We start from the raw sequence: 24776 nt of genomic DNA on the forward strand, positions 1-24776 counted from the left end.
AGGAAAGGTGTTATTCAAGTGCGTGATCTGGGAGAATGGTGGACTCCCATCTCAAAGACCATACCCCATTCCTGTTCAAACCTGCAGTTCTCATAAGGAAAGGGAGGGGATGGCTTTTTTCTTTCTATTTAGTTATCTTGCTAGCTTTTTGCTGAGCTCAGGCCCTGTCCATTCATCTTTCTAGCTTTTGGCATGCTCAGTGTAAGAACCTCCCCATGCACCATCTTGGCCAATGTGGGAGACTCCCCTGTGCTCCCTGACTGTCTATGGTAGTGAGAAGGGAAGTTACAGAACCCACCATCAGGAAGCCTGGAGATGCTGCAGCCTTCGGCCCACCTCCCAGTGCTGGACACGATCCCAGGACATCCTGCTGAGTCAGCTGGAATCCACTGGGCACCCCTGGACCCCAGTGCACCTGTGTCCTTTGCATAGCCCCTGTACAGCCCACTTCTCCAAAGTAGCCAGCCAGGCCCCTGCTCCAACTTATGGCTGCCTACAGTAACACTATGATGCATAAAAGTTGTGGTTTTTAATTTTGATGAAGTAGAATTCATCTATTTTTCTTTTGTTACCTATGCTTTTGTTGTCATTTATAAGAAATCATTGGCAGAGCCAATGTCGTGAAGCTTTTCTCCTATGTTTTCATCTAGGTTTTAAATTCTGGTCTTACAGTTAGGTCTTTATTCATTTTGAGTTAATGTTTGTATATGGTGTAAGATTAGGGTCCAACCTCATTCTGTTGCATGTGTGTATCCAGTTTTCCCAACATTTGTTGAAAAGGCACTTCTTTCCCCATTGACTAATCTTGGCACTCTTGTCAGAAGTAAATTGACCATATATGGGAGGGTTTATTTTCAGACTCTCTATTCTATTCCATGTCTGTCTTTATGTCACTAGTAATTTTGTAATACATTTTGAAATCAGAAAGTGGAAGTCCTTCAATTTTGATCTTCTTTTTCAAGATGTTTTAGGCTACTCAGAGTCACTTAAAATTTCCCATGAAGTTTAGGATAGATCTTATAAAACATTAGGATTTGGCTAGGGGTTACAAAGAAACTGTAGATTGCTTTGGATATCATTGATATCTTAACAGTATTTTCTTCCAATCCATGAACATGGGATGTTATTCCATTTATTTGTGTCTTTAATTTCTTACAGAAATGTTTTATAGTTTTCTGAGTATAAGTCTTTCACCTCCTTGATTAGGTTTTTCCCTAAGTATTTTATTTTTTTCATGCTATTATAAATGGAATTGTTTTATTAATTTTCTTTTCAGATTGCTTGTTGTTAGGGTATAGAAATGCAACTGATTATTGTGACTTCTACCTGTAATGCCCTTTGCTTATTCTATAGGCCTCCTACTATGATGCTGTGTACCTAGCTAAATCAGAGTGTTCTCAATAAAAATTCTCTCAAATTTGGGCAGCTCAACAGGATTCTACTTCTTTAACTATTTTCTTCCCAGTGTTTTCAAATTTCTCTTTTCTTGCCTGCTTACACCGGCTAGGACTTTCAGTAATGTTTTATGGTAGTGTTAATACTATACATTCTCTATAATTTAGTAGAAAACATTCAGAAATTTAGTATTATGATGTTAGCTGTAGGTTGTTGCATCTATTGAGATAATCATACTTTTTTTTTCCTTACTCTGATTTTAAAATATAAAACTAACCTTACATTTCTGATGTAAACACCACTCAGTCATAATGTATTATACTTTTCATTACTGAATTCAATTTCCCAATATTTGTTTATGTTTTTATATGGGAAATTTTTGTGCACAGGAATGGCTTACATTACTTCTACCTAAACTCCATTGGCCAGAACTCAGGCCAAACTTAACAGCAAGGGAAGCTGGGAAATATGAACAAATCACTAGTTCTACCACAGAAATTAAGAGATGAGGATAGAAATGAGAATGTCTATTCTTTATCTAATCAGTCTCACAGGGGGGAGGGGCATACACGGATATCAAGGAGAGAATGTTTGACTACAACTTGTTGATAATTTTCTAGAACTGATAAAAATACATGAATCCACATTAAGAAACACAATATAATCCAAGGAGGGTAAGTTTAAGAAAAATCCATGATAAACATATTATAATAGACTACAGAACATCTAAAACAAACAGAAAAAGGGAAAAACAACTCACTCAGAAAGAATTGCCAATGAACTAACAACAAATTTTTCAATAGTGATACCAGATACTAGAATACCATGGAATGTCTTCAAAATGCTGATTGAATATAACCAAAATCTTTGAGAATTAAGCAGAATGATCATTCCAGAATTAAGGTGAAGTAGAAATACTTTCAGATATTCAAAAACTGATAGAATTCCACCAAGAGATTTACACTAGGGAAGAAAGAAAATTATAGCATTTCTAAAACGCAGAGTCTGGCTGGGCGTGGCTCAGCGGTTGAGCGTCGACCTGGGATCCAGGTGATAGGGGTTCGATTCCCGGTCAGGGCACATGCCCGAGTTGTGGGCTCGATCAATGACTCTCTCATCATTGATGTTTCTATCTCTCTCTCCCTCTCCTTTCCTCTCTCTGAAATCAATAAAGATATATTTTAATAAATAAATAAATAAATAAATAAATAAATAAATAAATATAAAACGCAAGTAGAAATGTAGAACAAGTCAAGTAGTAAACATGTTTTATATATAAATACCATTTCTATAAAATAATAAGTTTTCGTCTTTAGGATTAAGAAGAAATCAGAATTAAAATATCAGGTAACAAGAGTATACAAGTTGGAGAAGAGTAAACAAAGTTAAAGTGTTTTGTGTGGTTTGGGAGAGTTTAGACTTGGATAAATATGTATGGTAAAATTTTAAGAGTAACCACTAAAGAATAGAAATAGTGTAAAAATGCCAGGGTGGATAAAAGCAATTAAACTTAAAAAATAAAGAGCAAATATTCAATTTAAAAGGGGAGAAAACAGATGAGCAAAAGAAATACAAAAGCAAAGAATAGAAACAAGTTCAAATATATAAATAATCACAATAAATGTTTATGTACTAACCTCTTGAGTTAATAAACAGAGATAACAAGAGTGGAAAAAAATACAATTGCCCACAGGGACACCAGAATATTGAAAATATTAAATATTGAAAATGAAAGAATGGATAATGACATACCAGTAAAATACCACTCAAAAAAATTGAGGTTACTATATTAACATACAATAGAACAGGAAGGATTATTAGGGACAAAAGACAGTCACTACATAAGGATAAACTTTGTATAATAATTCTAAAATTTAAGCAAATAAAAAAATAGCATCATATTACATAGCTTTTGTTTTCCAATCTGGCATAGAAGGAGCTTAGAAGTTACCACCCCATTTTCAGAATGAGTAAAAAGCTGAACAACCTGAAAGATCAGCTACTCTTCCTAGATCCATCAACGTAAGGTCACATACAAACTACCGCACCCCAAACACTACAGAGAAAGACAGGCAAAAATAGAAAATTACAGCTTACTGGAGCTGAAACATCCATGAGAACCAGTACGAGGGTAGAAGAACCCTAAACTGTAATTGATGAATTGCTAGAGGCTCAGTGTGGACAAATTTGAGTTAAAAATCCTGTGGGGAGGAGAGGGGCACACTTTTGTGATTTTAAGCTCCAGGAGCCATACCCAGTTCTCACAATAAATGTCAGGAAAAATCCCCTTCTCTTTTCTGGCAGGGAGAAAGGAAAAGTCATCATATTGAAATACACCAGAGCGTTCTGTTCTTCAGAACAAGGCCTGCCCTCAAGAGAAATGGGTTTACCAGAACTATTGGGGGTTTTATTTAAGCTTGACCAACCTGGGTGAAGGAAATGCCCAACTTCACCAGGCTCTAGCCATCCATGTGAGATAAGGGAAGTATCCGGGTCCAGCCCCCTCTAGCGTTCTGTGTAGGATGGAAAAAACACAACTCCAGCCTTCTCTAGCCATCCTGTCCCACCTAAGGGAGGCCGGGGTGGAGGGAGGGTCTGAGAACCACTTCTAAAGTTCACAGCCCAGGACCACAGCATACTAAAAGACTGAGAGCTAATCATAGGACAATAGAACACTTTCCCTCCTCCCACACTTCACATTATTGAAAGCCTATTTACCAGAGTTCCTTTTACCCAGCACATCATGTCTGGCTTTCATCAGGAAAGCATAAAGCATACTAACAGGCAAAAAAAACAGTTTTGACAACTCACACCTATTCTTGATAAAAATTCTTAGCCAACTAGGAATACAAGGGAACTTTCTTAACCTGATAAGAGGCATTCACAAAAACACTTAAGAGCAAATGTCATTTGTCCCGTTAGTATCACACATGGGACGAGGATGCCCTCCAGCATCATTTCTTGTCAGTGGAGTACTGACAGGCATGTCCAGTGCAGCAAAAGCAGCAACAGAAATCAGTACTATAAACACTGGGTAAGGAGAAACCAAACTGTCCTTATTTGCAGATGCTATGATTCTATACATAGGAAAGACAAGTGAATCTACACATAAAATGAGTGAGAATTTAACAAGGTCACTGAATACAAAATCAATGTGTTGAAGTTAAGATTCAGTTAGAAATGTAATTTCATAGTACAGAATTTTATAAAAGTAACCAGACATAGCTATGACTAAATATTACATAACATAGCTATGACTAAATACCACAAAAAGATTGGGGGAAATTATTTTTATTGAACAATTTTTTAAAATTTAGATACGTACTGTTCTTAGATGGAAAGACTCAATATCTAACGATGTCAGAGGTTCTCCTAACTCATATATAGAGTCAATGTGATTCTGATAAAAATTCTAACGTCTTTTTATGGGATTTGACATACTGATCCTTAAAATTATATGGAAGAACAAAGGGCCACAGAGTCAAGACCTCTTGAAGAACAAGAAGCCAGGGGAGTGTAACAAGAAGTTCGACTTCATGTTTTGGTGTTTTTGATGGCTGAGAACTTGTAAGCCTCACCTCACCCCTCCCTCTTCGAACTGACAAGCTGAAAAGAAAAGCTGGATGTGCCCTCCTTTGATGCTGGCAGGAGATTCAAACAGTCAAGGTGCTATCCTAGCCACCCCTGCTCCACCCCCTATCCACAGTGAAAGCCCCTGCCAGTCTCCTTTCCTTGCTCTCTCCAGCCATTTCAGACCTGCTTGGGAGGCCTGCCCTGCTCTTCCCAAAGACCTCAAGTAAGTAAGTGATAAACTTTGTTATGCCCTCTTGGAGCGTGTATGTGTATCATCTGTCTGGACATCTGAACCAAACTTTGGATGAGGGGAGGTCCATCTGCCTCTGCAGGTAACCAGAGAGCTTGCCTGACAATACTATATCAAGACACCTAGAGTAGTAGACGAGGGTCTGCTCATAAATGATTCTCTTGTATGGGACCCACAATTCCTGGAGTTGTGCAACATGGCTTTGGGTTAAGATGGGTAGTCCTGATTACACACAGCTTTGTAAGTCAAGGCAAGGAGTTTGGGTTTCATTTTCAGAGTGAAAGAAAGCCATTGGGGAATTGGGGGGGCGGGGACTCACATGATCTGATTTTAACTTTTTAAAGATCCATTTAACTGTTATGGGCTGAATTATATCCCCATCAAATTCATATATTGAAGCCCTAACTGTATTTGGAGGTTAATTAGGTAACTGTATTTGGAGGTTAACTAGGTTAAACAAGGTCATGAGGTTGGGGAACTAATCTAATAGGACTGTTGGCCTTATAAGAAGTGGAAGAAACACCAGAGATCTCTCTCTCCACAGTGAGAAGGAAGCCATTTGCAAGTCAGGAAGAGAGCTCTTACCAGAAAGCAGCCCTCCTGGCATCTTGAGTCTGGACTTCAGAGCTGTGTGAAAATAAATCTCTGTTGTCTAAGCTTCCCAGTCTATGGCATTTTGTTATGGAAACCTTAGCAGACCGATATACTAGCTCCTGTGTGTATATGGAAACAGGGAAATTAGTATCGGAAGTGAGAAGAGCATTCAGGAGGTGATGACAACTTGAGCCAGGGTATTAGTACACGGGATGATGGGGAGCAGACAACTTGGGCTGTGCTCTGGAGAACAGCCCACAGGACATGATGATGGATTGGAGCTGGAGCACCAGGGAAATAAAGGAATCAAATTCTATATATATAGGTTAATAAATCAGGCCAACTTTCCATTTTTAGTATCAGAAGATACTTTCAGACACAAAATACGTAAGGTTGTTGTATAAGTAGTCATTATCATTTGATAGTATTATGTAATGTACTTTTTACAATATAACAGGATACTAATATCTCAAAGTAAATTGAGGCAAGAGCACCTGCAATTCGAGTCCTGTCATTTCCCCACAACTTTTAAAATAAGGCCTCATCTATGTTTCCTCCACAAGTAACCTATGACTTATTCCCTCAGTGGAGGAACATGCACATGCTGACACAGGTCCCTATTGCTCTTAAATCATTTGGGCACACATGAGAATAATGAACATTTCAATGAGCTTCCAGAGAGCCCTGTGAAGCCACTACTTGGAGCCTAATGCCATCATTTTCAGAGAATATCAGCACTGTTAAGAATAAGATTCCTAGTCAACACAAGCAGTACAGTATGCTTAAGAAGTAAAGAAAAACAGAAGTCATTAGGTTTTATACAGAAATAGTTTTCTTAGTACCAAAAGTTTGCTTTTGTTCTGGTCATGCTGAATTGTTTTTTAAGGTGACACTGCACAACTAACCCTCTGTATGCTCTCTGTAGCGACAGGTGCTCTCTGCCAAGAAGAGTATGTATTCTTTAAGCTAAATTCTCTTTCCTCCTGGCTTGAAGGAATAAAGCTGAGGCAGAAGAAATGTACTAGGACACTCTTAAATGAAGCAAACTACCATTCTTTTGTTATATGTCTGATTTGACCTTAAATTCATTCATGTATCCACTTGTGATTCTAAAATCATACAATCAAAATTGAAATAATAGCTTCAATTTACCCATATACTGACATTGTGATTCTGACCTATTGACCAATATGGAGCCTTACTGTCTGTCATAAGGTAAGCTGTCAAAAAGCACGAAGTACCATTGCTTTTCTGTTTGGATATGTTGTACCGCAACTCTTATTAGCAAATATTACTATTAAATTCATGTCTAAAATTTTCCTATCCAAGACTAATTATGTAAATTCTTTTCTTAGTCACAACCAAAAACTCTTTGTAGATTAACATTTATGCCAGGAAACATACATCATAATGAATATTACGTCAAAAACGCATTACAGTTTATTGATACATTTCAGGACCAAGTATTATTACTTTATAATATTTGAAGCATTATTTTATTCTGGTGTCACATCTCGTATGTATATAATCAACCTGTACTGGCAAAATTAAAACACTATCTACCACTGTTCTCCTTTTATTTAAATGAAAGGATATTTACTCTATACCACATATGGGCCTTGAGGACATCAAGCTAAGTGAGATAAGTCAGACAGAGAAAGAAAAATACTGTATGATGTTTCTTATATGTGGAATCTAAAAAGAACTAAACTCAAAAGGCAGAGAATAAATGGTGGCTGCTAGGGGTTAGGGGCAGGGGAATGGGCATGGGAGAGCTATTGTTCAAGGGCACATTCTCGCAACTCACAGATAATCAAGTCCTGGAGATCTAATACACAGCACAGTGACTATAGACAACAAAACTGTATTATCAACATTAAATTTTCAAGAGATTAGATCTTAATTGTCCCCATCATAGAAGAAACAATTCTATGATGTGACAGAAGTGTTAGCTAATGCTACAATGGCAGTCACACTATAATATAAATGTATCAAATCAGTATGTTCTACATATTATGTAGTTATGTCAATTAAAAAAAATGAACTCAATTTTATTGTAAAATATTTGACTAAATACTTCAATAAAGATACATAATATAAAATATAAAGATAAAAAGTATATTTCATATAATAAGAATATAATAAAGAAGATATAAATAGGAAATCAGCAGAGTGGCTGACTAGAAGGTCCAACCCTAAATCTCTACAAAAACAATAATTTAAAAACTACTCACAGACTAAAATAGCTCTGGGAAGACTCTGGAGTACAATTAAGAAGCTGCAGAACCCAGTGGAGCATAAAAACCCAGGATGGCTGCAGAGAAAAATATAGGACACATTTTACCTGTGTCATTCCAGCCCCAGGCTAGCATAACATGGCACCAAGAAATCCCCTTAGCCACAACAAAGAAGTAAATAAAACCAGGAGAACAATGTCTCACCAAATAGAGAATATCAATTAAGAGGTAAAAACCATAACTAGGAACCAAATAATTTGGAGCCGAAAATTATAACAATTAAAATTTCACTGGAAGGGCATAACAAGAGATCTGAGCATGAAGAAGAAAGAATCAGTGAATTTTAAACTAGGTAAATTGAGATTATCCAGTTTGGAGAGCAGGGGAAAAAAATGAGGAAAAGGAGACAGAACTTGACAGATAATCAAGCTTGCCAACATATACAAAGAGAAATCCAAGAAGAGAAGAGAGTAAAGGGGGGCAGAAAGAATTGTTAAAGAAATAATGGCTTAAAATTCCCCAAATTTAGTGAAAGATATAAATATACACATTCAAGAAGCTCATCAAACTCCAGTTAGGATAAGTTCAAAGAGACTCATACTAACACACATTATAATTAAAACACCAAAGCAAAAGTATCTTGAAAGCACCAAAAAAAAAAGTAATTTATTGTGTAGAAGGAATCCTCAGTAAGATTAACAGCTAATTTCTTATCAGAAACCCTGGATGCTAGAGGCAGTTGATAATATATTTAAAGTGCTGAAAGAAAAACAAAACAAAACTGTCAAACAAGAATATTTTATCTGGCAAAACTATCCTTCAAAAAATGAAGGAGCAATAAATATTTCTTAGAGAAACAAAACCTCAAGTAGTTAGTCAGATGTAGACTTGTCCTACAAGAAATGCTTAAATGAAAGGACACTATACATAACTCAAAGCCATATGAAGAAATAACACCAATAAAGGTAACCACATGGGTAAATAGAAAAGCCGGCATTGTTATATATTTTTTTGTAAATCTTATTTTCCATATGATTTAATATTAATAATTATAAATCTATGTAATGGCCATACATGTATAAGAGATGTAATTTGTGACAATTTGACATAAAAGGGGGACAGAACTATATTAGAGCATAGATTTTTATATACTATTGAAGCTAAATTGGTATTAATTCAAACTAGATTGTTATCAATTTGAGATGTTAATTTTAATCACCAGTATAACCACTAAGTAAAAAATATACAGAAAAGTAAATAAGAGAATCAAAATAGTATGCTAGAACAAATAAACACTAAACAAGGCAGTAATGGAGGAATGGGGGGGGGGGAACCAACATAAAAAACAAACAGCAAAATGGCAGAACTAATCAGTAATTGTTTTAAATAAAAATAGATTAAGCTCTCCAATGAAAAGGCAGAGATGGGCCCTACACTGCTGGTGGCAGGGGCAGTGGGGACCCGGTGGGATGGCAGCCCTGGGTGCCCGGCTCCAAGTTGCGGGACAGGCAGATGCAGATAAAACAATGTCTGCCAACCTGAAAGACCTTTCTTGGGAATCTTGGTCTTCCAGACGACCAGTTTGGTCCTAACGATGAGCTATTCCAGGACTTTGAAAGAGGAGGGACCTCACTATCTGTCTTCCACAGCAGTGGTTGTAGCTGAAATTCTGAAGATAATGGCCTGCACTTGATTAATCTACAAAGACAGCCAATGTAGTCTAAGAGCACTGAATCGAATACTAAGTGATGAAATCCTCAATAAACCTATGGAAACAATTATCTTGCTATTCCATCAGGGATATATACTCTTTGGAATAATCTACTCTACATGGCACTGTCAAATCTAGATGCAGCTACCTACCAGGTTACCTATCAGTTGAAAATTCTTACCACGGCACTGTTTTCTGTGTCTATGCTTAGTAAAAAAATTAGGAGTGTACCAGTGGCTCTCCCTGGTAATTCTGATGACCAGAGTGGCTTTGTACTGTAGCCCTCCGACTCTCAGGAGCTGGACTCAAAGGCACTCTGCCAGCTCGCAGTTTGTGGGCCTCACAGCCATTCTCACCGCCTGCTTTTCAAGCGGCTTTGCCAGCGTTTACTTCAAGAAAATCTTGAGAGAGACCAAGCAGTCGGTGTGGATCAGGAACATTCAGCTGGGTTTCTTTAGGAGTATATTTGTATTGATGGGTATATATGTTTATGATGGAGAATTGGTATCGAAGAATGTTTTTTCTCAGGGATACAACCGACTGACCTGGATAGTTGTTTCTCTTCAGGCACTGGGAGGCCTTGTAATAACTGCTGTTATCAAGTATGCAGATAATATTTTAAAAGGATTTGTGACCTCTTTATCCATAATATTATCAACACTGATATCCTATTTTTGGCTACAAGATTGTGTGCCAACCAGTGTCTTTTTTCTTGGAGCCATCCTTATAATAGCAGCTACTTTCCTATATATGGTTATGCCCCCAAACTTGCAGGCAATCCCACTAAAGCACAGTGGAGTGCTCGCTCTCTCTCACGGGCTTTTCAGTGGTGCGCTGGGGGTTGCAGCGTTCAGCTCACAGAGGATTCTGCAGATCCTAAGAAGGTATCATGCCAACTCTCACCACACTGTTCAAATGGTTGGAAAGCATAAACGTTTAAGGGTAAAGTATTGGTATATGTAACAAAACGCCTATCGCATCTAGAAATCCAAGCTTGAAAGTATTGCCAGAGATTGGAATCGTTGCAGGAAACTTGAATCTATGTGTAGAGAGATTCTGCCGTTTTGGTTGCTGCAGGAATGACCCGTGCACTCTGCAGGAGCACACACAGCACATGCGATAGGTCAGTTTCTGCAAACGAGCTATTTAATTCTACTCAATGTTTTTATCTTACTCTTTCTGTACAGATACATCAAATCACATGGAATAGTCAGAGTTTGACAATTATAATTACCTTTAAAGTTGTGAAGAGATAGAAGTATGATCTGAAAAACATTTTCACGTATCTGAGATTTCTATATGTATACAAAAAATTAGTAAACAAAACATTGCTAAATGTTATTTGTTCAACTACGTAAAAATTGATGAAGTAACATTCTGGGTCTCGTTTGTCAGAATAAAATTCATAGTTACATTTAAATTTCATGTGGAGAAATACACACACGTATTTCTCCATCTACCTTGTAGGTCTCTCTGTGCTTCGAAAGCGTCCAGTGGCTAGCGCTAGGTGGGAGACAGGAACCCTGACACTAAGGGAGTGTGACCTTCATCCTAACTGTGTTTCTTTTCATAAATCACATAAATCTTTAATAGTACTTCAAACTAAATTTCTGTGTGTTTTCCATTAAAGTTTTAATATGTAATTTAAAGAGATTAAATACTCATTTAATAATTTAAAATAAAATAATTACCTAATATCTCCATTTGGAGAGTTTTGAACTATCAAAGCATGCACTGTACGCAATTAGAATGTTTTTTAATGAGTATTTTACTCATTGATCTGTAAACTCTACAACTGTTGACAAAACCACCACCAAAAAATAGAACTGATATCAAGGAATTGAGACCAAAAGGACTTTTCTTGGAGACATTCCAGGTCACCATGACATTATATTACTTTAAATGGCACTCTAACTATAAACCCAAGGCTGCTCAGAACTTCCCAGGCCTCTCACAGACCCACCTTCCCCAGGAACACCGAGCACACGCCTGGGAGAGGCAGCTAGTTCCCTTCTGTGCTGCTGGCAGGAGCCACCACCAGCTTTGAAACAATGGTTTCTTTTCCATTTTGATTAGCACCACAGTTGAAGTTGCAAGTTACATGAGTTATTTAATAAGTTGGTACAAGGGAGAGAGACTATAGCAGAAGTGATAAGATGAATGCTGGGCAAAAATACTTTCTGAAGTTGGAACGTGGGTTTAATTATTGACTAGACAGAACTACCATTGAGTAGAAGTATTTTACTTTTTTTTTCATTCATACTTATATTTTTTAAAAGTTTCCTGTTCTAATGGTATAAAAACTGTAAAAAAGTAAATATTTTTATATCATTCTAATGGATTTTGTTGAACAGAATTTGGCTCAAAAATACTATTTTCCAAACTTGGGTACTTCTTGTTAAAGGATTGGCTGTTACTTTGTTTATGCAAACCTTGTCTCTACAGCACACAGGACTAATTTATTTCATCCAGTTTAAATGTGTTTAAAATGACAAAATACTTTGCCCGGCTGGGCATGGCTCAGTGGTTAAGCATCGACCTTGGATCCAGGCCATCAGGGTTCAATTCCCGGTCAGGGCACCTGCCCGGGTTGCGGGCTGCAGCCGATCAATGACTCTCATCATTGATGTTTCTATCTCTCTCTCTCCCTCTCCTTTCCTCTCTCTGAAATCAATATATTTAAAAAATAAATAAATAAAATGACAAAATACTTTAAATAATTTTGCTGGTGATTCCAAATCCGTACCAAGCAGACATTTTGGAAGTCTGACTTGTGATTTTTCAGTGACCAAGTGAAAATACCTTTTAGAGTGTTTGTTTAATGACTGTAGTTTAGAGATACAGGATTTAAATGTTTACATCAGTTTATACTGAATGTCACAATTTCATAGGATGAAGGGTAGTGTGATATTTAAACTAGATTCTAAGGAGACAGAACGGAAACTAATGCTGACTATTCTTAAGAATTGATGCACTTTTCCTGCATGTCAAATTATTGGACTTTTAAAATGTCATTGTACAGTCATTCAACTGAGTTTCTTTTACTTATACTTTCATTGTCATAATATTTAACTACATGTGGATGCTTTACATAAGGAAAGGTTTATAGAAGTTATTTATCTCTATTGAAAGTTATTTTAAGAATCTCGAGGATATGTAGCATATTTAAAGTAATTACAGGTCCAAAGGAAAAGCACCTTTATCAAAAGCTGGTCCTGTGTGCTTTGACCTGCCCAACCCTGACTTTGTTTCTGGAGGTTGTTCCTGTAACTCACAGCTTGGGACACATTGGCAAAATTAGGATGTTTTAAGAATAACTATAATTCAATGTTTTGGTTGTTTCAACACTTGCTCTTTAAGTCCATCAGCTAACAGATTTTTAAGACAGGTATACTGCCCGGCCGGGCATAGCTCAGCGGTTGAGCATCAACCTAGCATCCAGGTGATCGGGGTTCGATTCCCGGTCAGGGCACATGCCCGGGTTGTGGAATGTAATTTGTATATTTAAATTTTTTATTACATAATTCAAAGAAATATATAAACTGATCTTTTGTTACATGGCTTTTTTAAATTAAAAAAGAAGGCAGAGATGGCAGAATGGTTTAGAAATATGATCCACCTATATTCTACCTGTGTACCTCCCTCCCTTTCCAGTATTCCGCACCGCAAGAGCCTTGGTTTCCATTTTCTTGAGTCAGGATGTCCTTTTGTTTCTTTCCGGAGCTGCAGCTGGAAACTCTCAAGCAGTAAGCTGGGAAAAACACATGGCTCACTTCATTTCTTTTCCATCTCTCAGGGCTCACTTCTTTTTTCCTTTACGTCCAAATTCATGAAAACTGTGTTTTTGTTTTGTTTTCATACTGTTTGTCTGGTATTTTAGTTATTACATAGGAGAGTGAGTCCAGTTCCTGTTACTTCATCTTGGCTGGAAGAAGTCCCTTTTTATTAAAATGTTTTTATCTGTAAGTTATATAATGACTCAAGGTTAATTTTTTAACCTATTCAATTTTTATTATATTAGTAAACTTTGGTTTTCACTAATTACACTATAAACTAAATTAACATAATGACCTTATAATTGTCCAAAAAAAGGTATTTCTTTGGCCTTTGAATCATTTTAATGACAAATATGTCAATTAAAAAGGCATTCTTGGTTTTTTTTTAAGCATACTATAAAAGTGCTTTATACTGATCTTAATGAATAAAGTGACCTTTTACATTTTTCTTCCGAATGAGAAAAAAATAATTTTCAATGTGTTGACAATTATCTATTGCCAGTAAGCTATTTTTCATGTGTCAAGAAAATACCTACCACATGCACTAGGCCAATTATGGACTTATATTAATTACAGCTGTTACAGTAGTAAGGCAAGAAAGCTTGGGCAGGCATTCTAATTACTGATCAGGAAACAGAACAACTGGAAATGTGGTTCTTAGTTTTCTTTAAATAATAAAAGCTTTTGATCTAACATTAATTTACATAGCAGAAAACTTAATTTGAACATTTTTGTATTTTTTTAGGTTTAATGAAAATAATTTTGTGCATCTATGTCTAAGCTTATTCTCTTCCTCTGAAAGCAGCTTTAGATTTGAACACCCAAATAGGAAAACTGCAGTTGAGAATGTGAAAATACTGTTTTCAATCCCTGACTGGTTTAATCCACAGATGCAAAACCTGCAGATATAAAGGACTGTATTTATTGAAAAAAATCCACATATAAGTGGACCCGCACAGTTCAAACAATGTTGTTCAGGATCAACTCTATTATCTCTGTTTCCTTTTGGCTGGAACTGCAGTGCCTGACTTCTTGCTAGCTGCTGGCAGGGATTGCTCTCAGCTCTTAGAAGTCATCCTCAGGTCCTAGCCATGAGGTCCTCCATAACATAGCAGCTACTTCTTCAAAACCAGCAGGAATTTTTCTCTCTAGTCTGGTAAGGAGTCTTAGATCCTAACAATCAAAGGAATGATTCAACCACCATCTTTGTCATTTAATACAGCCCCATCAAGGAGAGTGACAATTCCATCAGATTCACAGATCTGGCCACACTCAAGGACAGAGGATTATACAGGATGTATACTCAAGGGGGCCGGAATCTTAGGGTCATCATAGAATTCTGCCTACAACATTACACATTAATTTTAATCTTGTTTTTTTAGAAAAAGAAGTTTAAAGATTTAAATGGAAGCTGAGCTCTTAAATTTTTCTTGGTACTATTTCTACTAATACTTTAAAATCATGGACTAAGACAGTGGGGGGGGGGGTAGGAAGGGGGTAAGGGAAAGGAAATAATGTTTATTGATTACTAAATATGTGCCAGGTTCCTTTACTTCATAGTTTATTCCATATCAGAGAAAAGAATTGCATTTGAACACAGGAGGTACTATAAGAAACATGTAGCAAAATCAAGTATTAGAGTGTTCTTAAGGCTTTCAAGTACAGTTAAGAAAATTACATGATGATAACTGTCATTAAGTTGAAAGGCTAAACTAATATTTCAAACTTTTCCTTAATATGTGATTGGGTGTGCTTTTGACGGCCTTGGAAAACAACTACTATACACTTCCCAGTGTAATGAACTTTTTTTTTCAAAAACACACACAACAAAACAGATTTAATTACACAGAATTTAAAACAGACTGTAGCTTATGTAACTAAATTTAATGACCTAAAAAATATTTTCTAAATCATGCTGCACATACTTTATGAATCTATTAAGATTTATTCCAGGATGGTACTGTACATATTTATATGTACATAATCATAGTCAAGTCTTTCTTCATCTAGAAGATCAAATATAGCTGATATTGCTTGAAAAACAGGTACTACACAGGGCTTTAGAACTAAGAAACATTTTAAACCACATTTAAATTCAAATATTACTTAATACAACTTTCATCTTGAAGCATCAAGAAGTTTGAAGTACTGTTTTTGCTCAGAGCAATCAAGATCATTTCAAATAATTTCTATTTTCAAAAATTATTTTATTAAATATTTAAAGGATTAAATTAAAGTCCCTGGCAATATAATGATGCTAGAATATATGCAGCAAATTATAAATAAAAGTTAAAAAACTCACAATAATGACAGCTATTTTTTAATTGCTTCTTCTCTGTTACATAAAAAAAATATAGGCTAAAACACAGCTGAAAAACTACAAATATGAAATAGTCAAACAGAAAAATAACTGACTCATAAGATAGAAACACTTAAGTTATTTCACTGGTGTAAAATGTAAAACTGCACTAAAATTTTGTTAATGGATAAGATATCTTGATAATAACACAGGCTTAAAGTTCAAAAGAAAATTTCTATACCTTCTCTTATAAATCATAAAATTTTCAAGATGCATTTTGGCCTAAAACGCTTCACTCTTGTCTCACCCCAGATAAATATTTTGGAAAACTGGAAGAAAAATTGTATTTCATATTTGTTTGAGGTCTCTCAATATGGTTGGAAAAAGAAACTATTTTCTTCATTCTTATTTAGGCATTTTGCACTCATTCAAACATGGCATAAGTTTAAACACTGAACTGGCATGTACAAAATCCTCTATGAGGAAATCACAGTCCAGAAATAAATGCTGGCACTTTCTGATTTCTGACGCAGAGCACAAAACATGCACAGTACCCTGTTTCCTTAGGGGTGAACTAGACATTCATTCCAGCCAGGTGTTTGCACTGTTACCCAAAGCCCAACTCAATACATGTTGACAAGTGAGATAGCACTTGAAAGCTCTTTACAAGAAAGCAAACTAAATGCATAACCTACAACATTCCTATAAAGTTAACAACATATATGAGGATCAGAAAGTTGGAATCACAAAGAACTCAGTGGTTTCCAGTAATGGCAGACTAGGTAATACACACCAATTCTCTTACTGAAAACTGGAAAAGCTGGGCAAAACAAAAATCTGAATGCTAACCAAGCAGTGAAAAATTATAGAGCTGTGGAGAAGTAAACTTACCCAGGTAAGCCTAGCATTTGGGGCTGCTTTTCCCATAGGGCCATCTGCTGATAAGGCAATTCAGAAATTCAGACTTGAGCAAAGACTCATAAGGAAAGGAGGCCAAAGCTGGAGTTCAGGGCCTACCATCAAGAAGGGTCCTGACTTTGGATGGGCCAAAATCTGAGTAAAGATGAACTAGAATCTGGAACCTGAATCCAACTTCAAAATCTTGTGCCTTTCTGAATTGGAGTGATCCAGGATCGTTAAGTACTCCTACCTGTCTTCTCCAAGCAAAACTAAATCATCCTCCCCATCCTCCCTGAAATAATTGCTACTATTTTTCATATATAATGCCAACATACAAAATAACAACAACTAAGTGTACTAGGAGAGATCAACATCATGAAAAACAGAGAGGTCCACAGGGGAACCAGAGAATCCAGCATCAGTCACAGACTTTAAAATAACTGTTTTATACAAGAAAATCAAAGATTAAGAATTTTGTCAGAAAATTAGGAAAAAATACTTAAGGTACCAAGTGGGAATTCTAGAACTGAAAAGACAAACAAACAAAACACAAAAACTATTAAAGCTGATAGTTCAGTAATAGGTTTAAAAAAATAGGTAGAGCTGAAGAAATAAGTGGTAAACAGTAATACAGGTCAGAAAGAAATATCCAGAATGAAGAGAAAAAAGGATAGAAAATATAGGAAGAATATGGTTCAAAGCTTTCTAAAACTGATAAAAAGTATTTTTAGGTTATTAAGTAATATTGAACAACTCCACAACACATAATCATTAGTGCTGATATAATCAGTACAATCCACAACATGGGAAGTTCCTTACAATTGTGGACTTTTTAAGACATGATATGAGAATTACTCCAAGAGACTTCAGAAACAGATCAGCCAATTACAATATGCATATGCAGTCAGTAACTAGATCCCGATTCAAACAAATGTACCTGGGGGAGAAAAGAACTGTGGTATCCAGAAGACAACTAAAAAATTTGAACACTAGAATTATTGTTTTTTTGTTCCATTTAGGTTTGATAATGGTTTGTGTACTTGTTAGAAAAAGTTTTTGCCCTGACTGGTGTGGCTCAGTTGGTTGAGCGCTGTCCTGTACACCAAAAGGTCACTGGTTTGATTCCCAGTCAGGACACATGCCCAGGTAGGTTGCGAGTTCAGATCCCAGTTAGGGTGCACATGGGAGGCAACTGATCGATGTTTCTCTCTCACATTGATGCTTCTCTTCCTCTCCTTTCCTCTCTAAAATCAATAAAAACATTTTAAAACTTTTTTTAAAAACAAGAAAGTTATCTTTTGGAGATACTGATGTATTTATGAAATGGTAGAATGATTGGAATTTAAAATAATACACAAAGGGTAAGTAAATGGGGTTATAAATTAAAGACAATTTTCTATATGTTAGTTGTTGAAACAGGTGATAGATTTATATGCAAGCTCATTATGCTTTTCAGTTTGTGACTGTGTTCAAAATTCTCCATAACTAATTTACATAATTATTAGTAAGCTCGCCATCATACTGTTTACTTGTCCATTTTAATTGCTTTAATAAGCTATCTTAGCCTTTGTTTTTGTCTATTACTTACAGATTTGTAGAGCTCATTGTTTATTAGAAAAATTAGCCCTTTTTCATTAGTATAGGAATTTTTGAGCTGTGTGTGTGTGTGTATGTGTGTGTGTGGTACAGCTTCCCATTTAGTCAGATTTATCAATATACAGTTGACCCTTGACCACCAGGGTTAAGAGCACTGACCTGCTTACTCGAAAATCATGTATAACTAGTTGGCCCTCCACATTCACGGATTCCCAACTCCCAATGCAGTTGAACCCTTGAACAACTCTTGTTTGAACTTCAAAAGTCAACTGAACTGTGCCAGTCAAGTGAAAAAAATCCACATATAAGGACCTTCAAAGTTCAAACCCGTGTTAAGGGCCAACTGTATTCTTTTATAAATGCATGCCATTTTTTTTTTTTTTAATCCTCACCTGAGGATATTTTTTCCATTGCTTTTCAGAGAGAGTGGGAGAAAAACACTGATGTGAGACACATCCATTGGTTGCCTCCTGCACTCTCCCCCACCCCCAAAAAGGGCCAGGGATTGAGCCTGCAACTGAAATATGTGCCCTTGGCTGGAATCGAACTAGGACCCTTTAGTCCATGGGTCAATGCTCTCTAAACAATGAGCCAAACTGGCCAGGGCAATGCATGCCATTCTTTATGTTTGTTTGTTTAATTGATTTTAGAGAGAGAGGAAGAGGGAGAGAGAGAAACATCAATGAGAGCAAGACATTGATGCCTCCTACATGCCCCACATCAGGGATGGAGCCTGCTACCCAGGCATGTACCCTGACTGGGAATCGAACCAGCAACCTCTTAGTGCATGGGTCAGTGCTCAACTACTGAGCCATACGATTCTTTAAAAAATACTCTCTTATTCCAAGTTTATAATATTCACCCAACACTTTTTACTTTATGATGCCACCTTCCCCCCTCCACATTTAAATTCCGACTCATTTGGAATTTATTAGGGTGTAAGATTGAGAATGGAATCAAACTACTTTTTTCCAATAGCTACCAGTTGTCCCAACACAACTTGCTGAATAATCCATCTTGCTAATGAGTTTATATACTGCCTTTTAGCATATATACTAAGTTCCCACATATATCTTGAGTATATTTCTGGACTGTTTTATTGATTAGTCTACCTCAAACCAGTAGCATTAAGTTACTTGCCTTATATTTTAATATTACTTACCAAAATTAAAAATTTTCTTTCCTAGATATTCTTGTATAATTATTCTTCCAGATACACTTTTGGTGACTTTCAAATTTCTGCAAAAAATGCTGATAGAAATTTTGATTGCATTATCAATTCATAAATATATGTAGGTAGAACTGTTACCCAATACTAAGCCTTTCTATTCAAGAATAAAAATCAGTTTTCCAGCAATTCAAACCTTTCATATCTTAGTAGTGTGTCTTCATTTATGGTATCTGCTACGTGTAGTAAGCATGGGTATATGTTTACTGAATAAATGACTCTACTCCACTGATATTTTAGGATTAAGTATCATATTAGAGAAGTCTGAAAATGTTAAGAAATCAGTGGAGGAGACCTGGCCGGTGCGGCTCAGTTGGTTGGGCATCGTCCCATGCACCCAAAGGTTGCCTGTTTGATTCCTGGCCATGTGAGAGCTTGAAGGAGGCAGCTGATCGCTCTCACATTGATGCTTCTCTCTCCACCTTCCTCTCTCTCTCTAAAAATAAAATTAAAATTAAAAAAAATCTTAAAAAAAAAAAAGTCAATGGAGTTTACAAATAGAATACCTTCTGGATGTTACAGAAAAAAATCTTGTGCTTTTTAATTATTAGACCCTTTAATCAATATTTTGTACACTTGTACAAAAATATTCACTGATATTTAGAATGACCTTAAGGCTCTGTATAATTCCAAGGTATCTTTAGAATCACAATAAACAAACAGATAACTTAATATTGATTTACCACAAAATATACTTTCTTGAATCCTACTTTGAAAAGTGATGGTTTAAATGGGTAAACAAAAAAGGGAAACCATTAGGTTGGAAAACGAGCTAATAAATTAGTATTGTGTTAAATTAGAAAAGAATAAAGACATAAACTAATCTAATGGCAACAGAAATAGAGAGAAAAAGTTAATCAAATGAGGGGGGAAAAGGGGTTTAAAGGATCCCAGAATTTGAGCTATGGTGACAGAAAACAATGGCACTAACAACAGAAATAGGCAAATTATGAAGTTAGCCAATTTTAAGGAAGATAATTTTAATTTAACATAGGCTGAACTAGAGTTAAAGAACTCTAATTAAAGCACAAAGTCCAGTGCACAATAAAGATGAAGTTATACAGGGTGGGTCTAGGACAATGACTTGACAGTCATATGCCCCAAGGTGATGCCAAAGCTATGGAGATCAATATTATCTGAAAAATGTGTTTATTTTGAACCCATCTTACCTCTCTACAACAGATAAATGAAGTGCTACTGCTCAATGTCATTTTAAATGTAGTTACTTCTTTAAAAAAAAAAATCAAATTAAAAATATGCATCTCTCTCAAAATCAATCAATAATAAAAAAAATTTTTAAATATATGCAAAAGGTGCTATGGTTCTCTTTTTAAAAAACTCAGTTATATAAAGCTGAAAGAAACTACTCAATACTAATAACTTTATAACCAGTAATGCCAAAGAATCAAGCACAGAAACTAAAGGTGCTTACTGTAGGCTCAGTTAGACAATGATGGGAGGAAGGTGTGAAGGGACATTACCACATAAGTCATTAAAAAACAGCCCTTCTAAATCACCAAAATTAATTGGCAAAAGAAAAAAAAAACAAAGTGAAGTTTGTTTTATGATTATCATATGTATTATAGAATTACAATATACATATTAGATGGAGTAAAAAAATCAAGCTTTGAGTCTAATATTCCATTGCAAGACATCAGCCAGCTTCATAACCCACATTTTACTCTGTTTAAAGACAATTTTGAGAACATGTCATAATGCTATCTACACCACATTCCCAAGTCCATGTGTACACTAAGCAAATATTAATTAAAACATTAATCATTAAGCTGCATTAATTTAAGCCAAGTACCGATAACTTTATAATAGGAAAAGCTTAAAAAATGTAACACTTCCATTGTACCTGACAAGTTTATGTCAAAGAATTTTGGTAATGCAGAATGTAATGCACACCTAATTTGTAATCTTTTCATTAATTTGCTGTTTTACTTGATAACATCCACTATAGTAAGTTTTCAATGTACCCTACTTTAAAATAAAACTGAGAAAAAATAACAATCTATAATTTACATTTTTCATTAATTTAGACTTGTCCTGTTCCAAATTAGATATTACTAATTTGGTAATTATGGAACTACTAATCACTAATAGTATTAAAAATTAGGTAATACTAAGTATTCTTCGTAGTGTAACATCTACTTCTTCAAGTTATATCTTTGCAATGCCCTTTAAAATGTCTCAGCACCACATTCTCAGAGTTTAGAAACTTTGTCATTCAAAAAAATTGTTTAAATTTATTCATCTATGGATAGACATAAAAAGTAATACCTTTAACCTAATTTTGACTTCACTTTGTTCTTAAAAGTAGATGGACACACATACACACAGATAACACAGGGATCACATTTAAAATACAAACACTGTATTTTTTATTAAATTGTGGAGATGTTATGTATCCTGTATCATAGATTCTTCAAATTAAAAATTTTACCTAAGATAGACATTTTCTGGGAATTGCTCCATGGGAATCCCAGAGGAACATTATAATGTTCATGTTCTTTGTAACATGCACCCACAAGTTATTGAACTCAGCACGGAAACCAAAATAAGCCTTTCAAGTATTTAAAATAAATTTTCCAACATCATCTCAAGGTGAAAAATGATTTCTGGTCATTTTTAATTCCTCCCCAACTACATATTACAAAGACTCTCTCATCAATAAGACTTTACAAAAAACTATGTGTCATGACCTGATTATTTCCTGATGATAGCTTTAAACTACTTAATTTTGACTTCCTTATTAAATGTTAAGGAGACTCTTCCAAGGTATATGAGCATCAGCTTCTGGACCTTTATGGAAAATTTAACAACCAAATTTTACCTAACTTACTAATGAGACCTACGGTATTCAATTTTGAAGAAAAAGAAAAAAAAAAAGCCATGATCTAAAACTACTTGGTATCAACAGGTTGTCTAAGAGCACTGCTTTAATTTTTATTCATCTTTTACACCAAAACCTTCAACACTTTACCACTGAAAATACAGGGTGGGGCAAAAGTAGGTTTACAGTTGTTAGTATGGAAAATAATGCATTAATTAATAAATGATACAAGAATAAACTGTTTCAGAATAAACAGTTTATAACTGTAAACCTACTTTTACCCCACCATGTACATTCAACTTCTTGTAACTTGCCATCGGCAGTCCTTCACAATCTCACTTACTTCTGAGTACCACAGTGAAAACCACATCCCAGTCTGAACTGTCAGTTCTCCAGCCATGCTTCCCTCTTCCAGACTAAGAAGGCTGTCCTCTTTTCCCAGAATAATAGTGCCTGTGCTCCTCCCTCGGTCCACCTACCATCCCTTCAAGGCCTTCCCTAACCTATCCTATCTGATAAAGCCCTTTCTGATAAGATCGGGCAGAAAAGGTTTCTACATTTCTACAGCACTTTGACGTTTCCACACCTACAATCTTTCCTGAAGGGACTAAATCAAAATACAGTAACAGCTACTCACCAATTGAATCATGTGAATCATGCCAAACTCTGGGAAGTGGAGAGCTGCTACTTGGATAAGCTGTCACTGCTAGGTTGCTTGTCCTCCAGGCTTTGCTGCAGATGTTCACTGGGCTGGCTTAAATGACACATGCAAATGTAGCTTTCCCCTACTGTGGCAACAGCAGGCCATAATGAACTGAAGAGAGCTGTACTTTTAAGGCCAAGGAATTTCTAAGAACATGAAGTGACTTGAAACAATCAAATTCTATTATAACCTGACCATAGCCTGAGAGCAAAAAACGAGGCAAGAGGAAATGAGAGGAGGAAGAAAGTCCTACTTCAATTGTCTTTATTCTCTCTTGTCCTCTATGAAGACTAAAGGTTTGTGAATGAGAGATTATACAGTGCTTTCCTAGAATGTCTCTGGCCAATTCTCTAATTTCCTAAAGATGGGAAATAACTCCAGGAATTATACTAGTATATAAAAAGTATACTAGAAATTATACTTTAAATCTGGAATGATGTATAACTGAAATCAGTCTGATCAGTGTAGATCATATCGAGACTACTTTCATATGCTGAATAAAACTCACTGTAAGTGAAAGCTACTGAAAGTCTAGTAATAGCTAGAAAAAAACCTTAAAAAATTATTTTTTACTAAAAAATGACAATGACAATTAATTGATTATCTATAAAATGTAATAAAAACCTTTTAAAAATTTGGACTGTGGCACAATGAACTTGTGAGAAAACATTAAATTTGGTTGCCCACATTCAGTAAACTAGAATTAAAACTATATAAAAGAACATTGCAAATTAAAATTTAGCACAATTAAATTTGATTTTGAAAAGCAGAACAGACCTATAGTGTCAACTGTTCTATAAAAAAGAAAATGCTAATACATATACACACTTTTATTTATATGACTACTTTAGACTTAATACCAAACGGAAAATTTCTAAATAATGAACAAAAAAATCATGTCATTTAGAAACTCTTAAATAATTATGCTTTTAAAAGCTCTTTTCAATTCTTGATACAGATTTCTAGCCCCCCAAAAAAATAAACCTAATTAAAGAACAAGTGAAAAATGGGTTTTAAAGGCACCATTTGTATAAAATAATACTGATACCTATTTGTTGGCTTCAGACTTGGCTATGCACAGAATTTAATTGCTTCATAACAATACTATTAGCTTCCCAAAACATCCCAAGCAGAGCTCATTATAGTTTCTGACTGAAAATTTACATGAGAAACTATTTTGAAAACTACTACACACTCTAATCTGAATTTTGAGGAGCCAAGAATAATAGTCACACACCACAAACACAAGAAAGGAATCGTTAAAGAGAAGTACCCAGTACTACGTGCCGGGCTCCTGATGTGGCACTCTGCGTATGTTACTCACCCAGTCTTCACAAGCTGTGGGTACGCACCATTATCATCCCTTCACAGATCAAACAACTAGGTGCCCGGAGAGACTGAGTGATTTACTATGAAACCAGTCTAGCCCAAGTCCATGTTTTCAAACACTACACTTTTTGCTTCTTAAAATGAAAGTTACTCCACAGGAAATGTAATGGAATTACATTTTAATACACATCTATTTCCTACAGGAAGAAAGGAGTTCTCAAAAGAGAATTGAAGAAATATTAGAGATATTACATATTAATAGAAACGGGGTTTTCCTTTTTAAAATAAGTAACTAAATAATATTTAAAATACAATGTACCAATATGGCGTAGAATACCTTGAACAT

General features: G+C 35.5%; 1 pseudogene across 1 annotated transcript; it reads left to right on the top strand.

The window, feature by feature from the left end:
- The first annotated feature begins 9575 nt into the window (after positions 1 to 9575).
- LOC308559515 (UDP-N-acetylglucosamine transporter-like) lies at positions 9576 to 10490 on the top strand (annotated as a pseudogene). The gene is made up of 2 exons: positions 9576 to 10208; positions 10462 to 10490. The product of its transcript is annotated as a UDP-N-acetylglucosamine transporter-like (transcript).
- Positions 10491 to 24776: the final 14286 nt, after the last annotated feature.

The sequence above is a fragment of the Miniopterus schreibersii genome, assembly GCF_964146895.1.
Source record: "Miniopterus schreibersii genome assembly, chromosome: 1".
Taxonomy (NCBI): domain Eukaryota; kingdom Metazoa; phylum Chordata; class Mammalia; order Chiroptera; family Miniopteridae; genus Miniopterus; species Miniopterus schreibersii.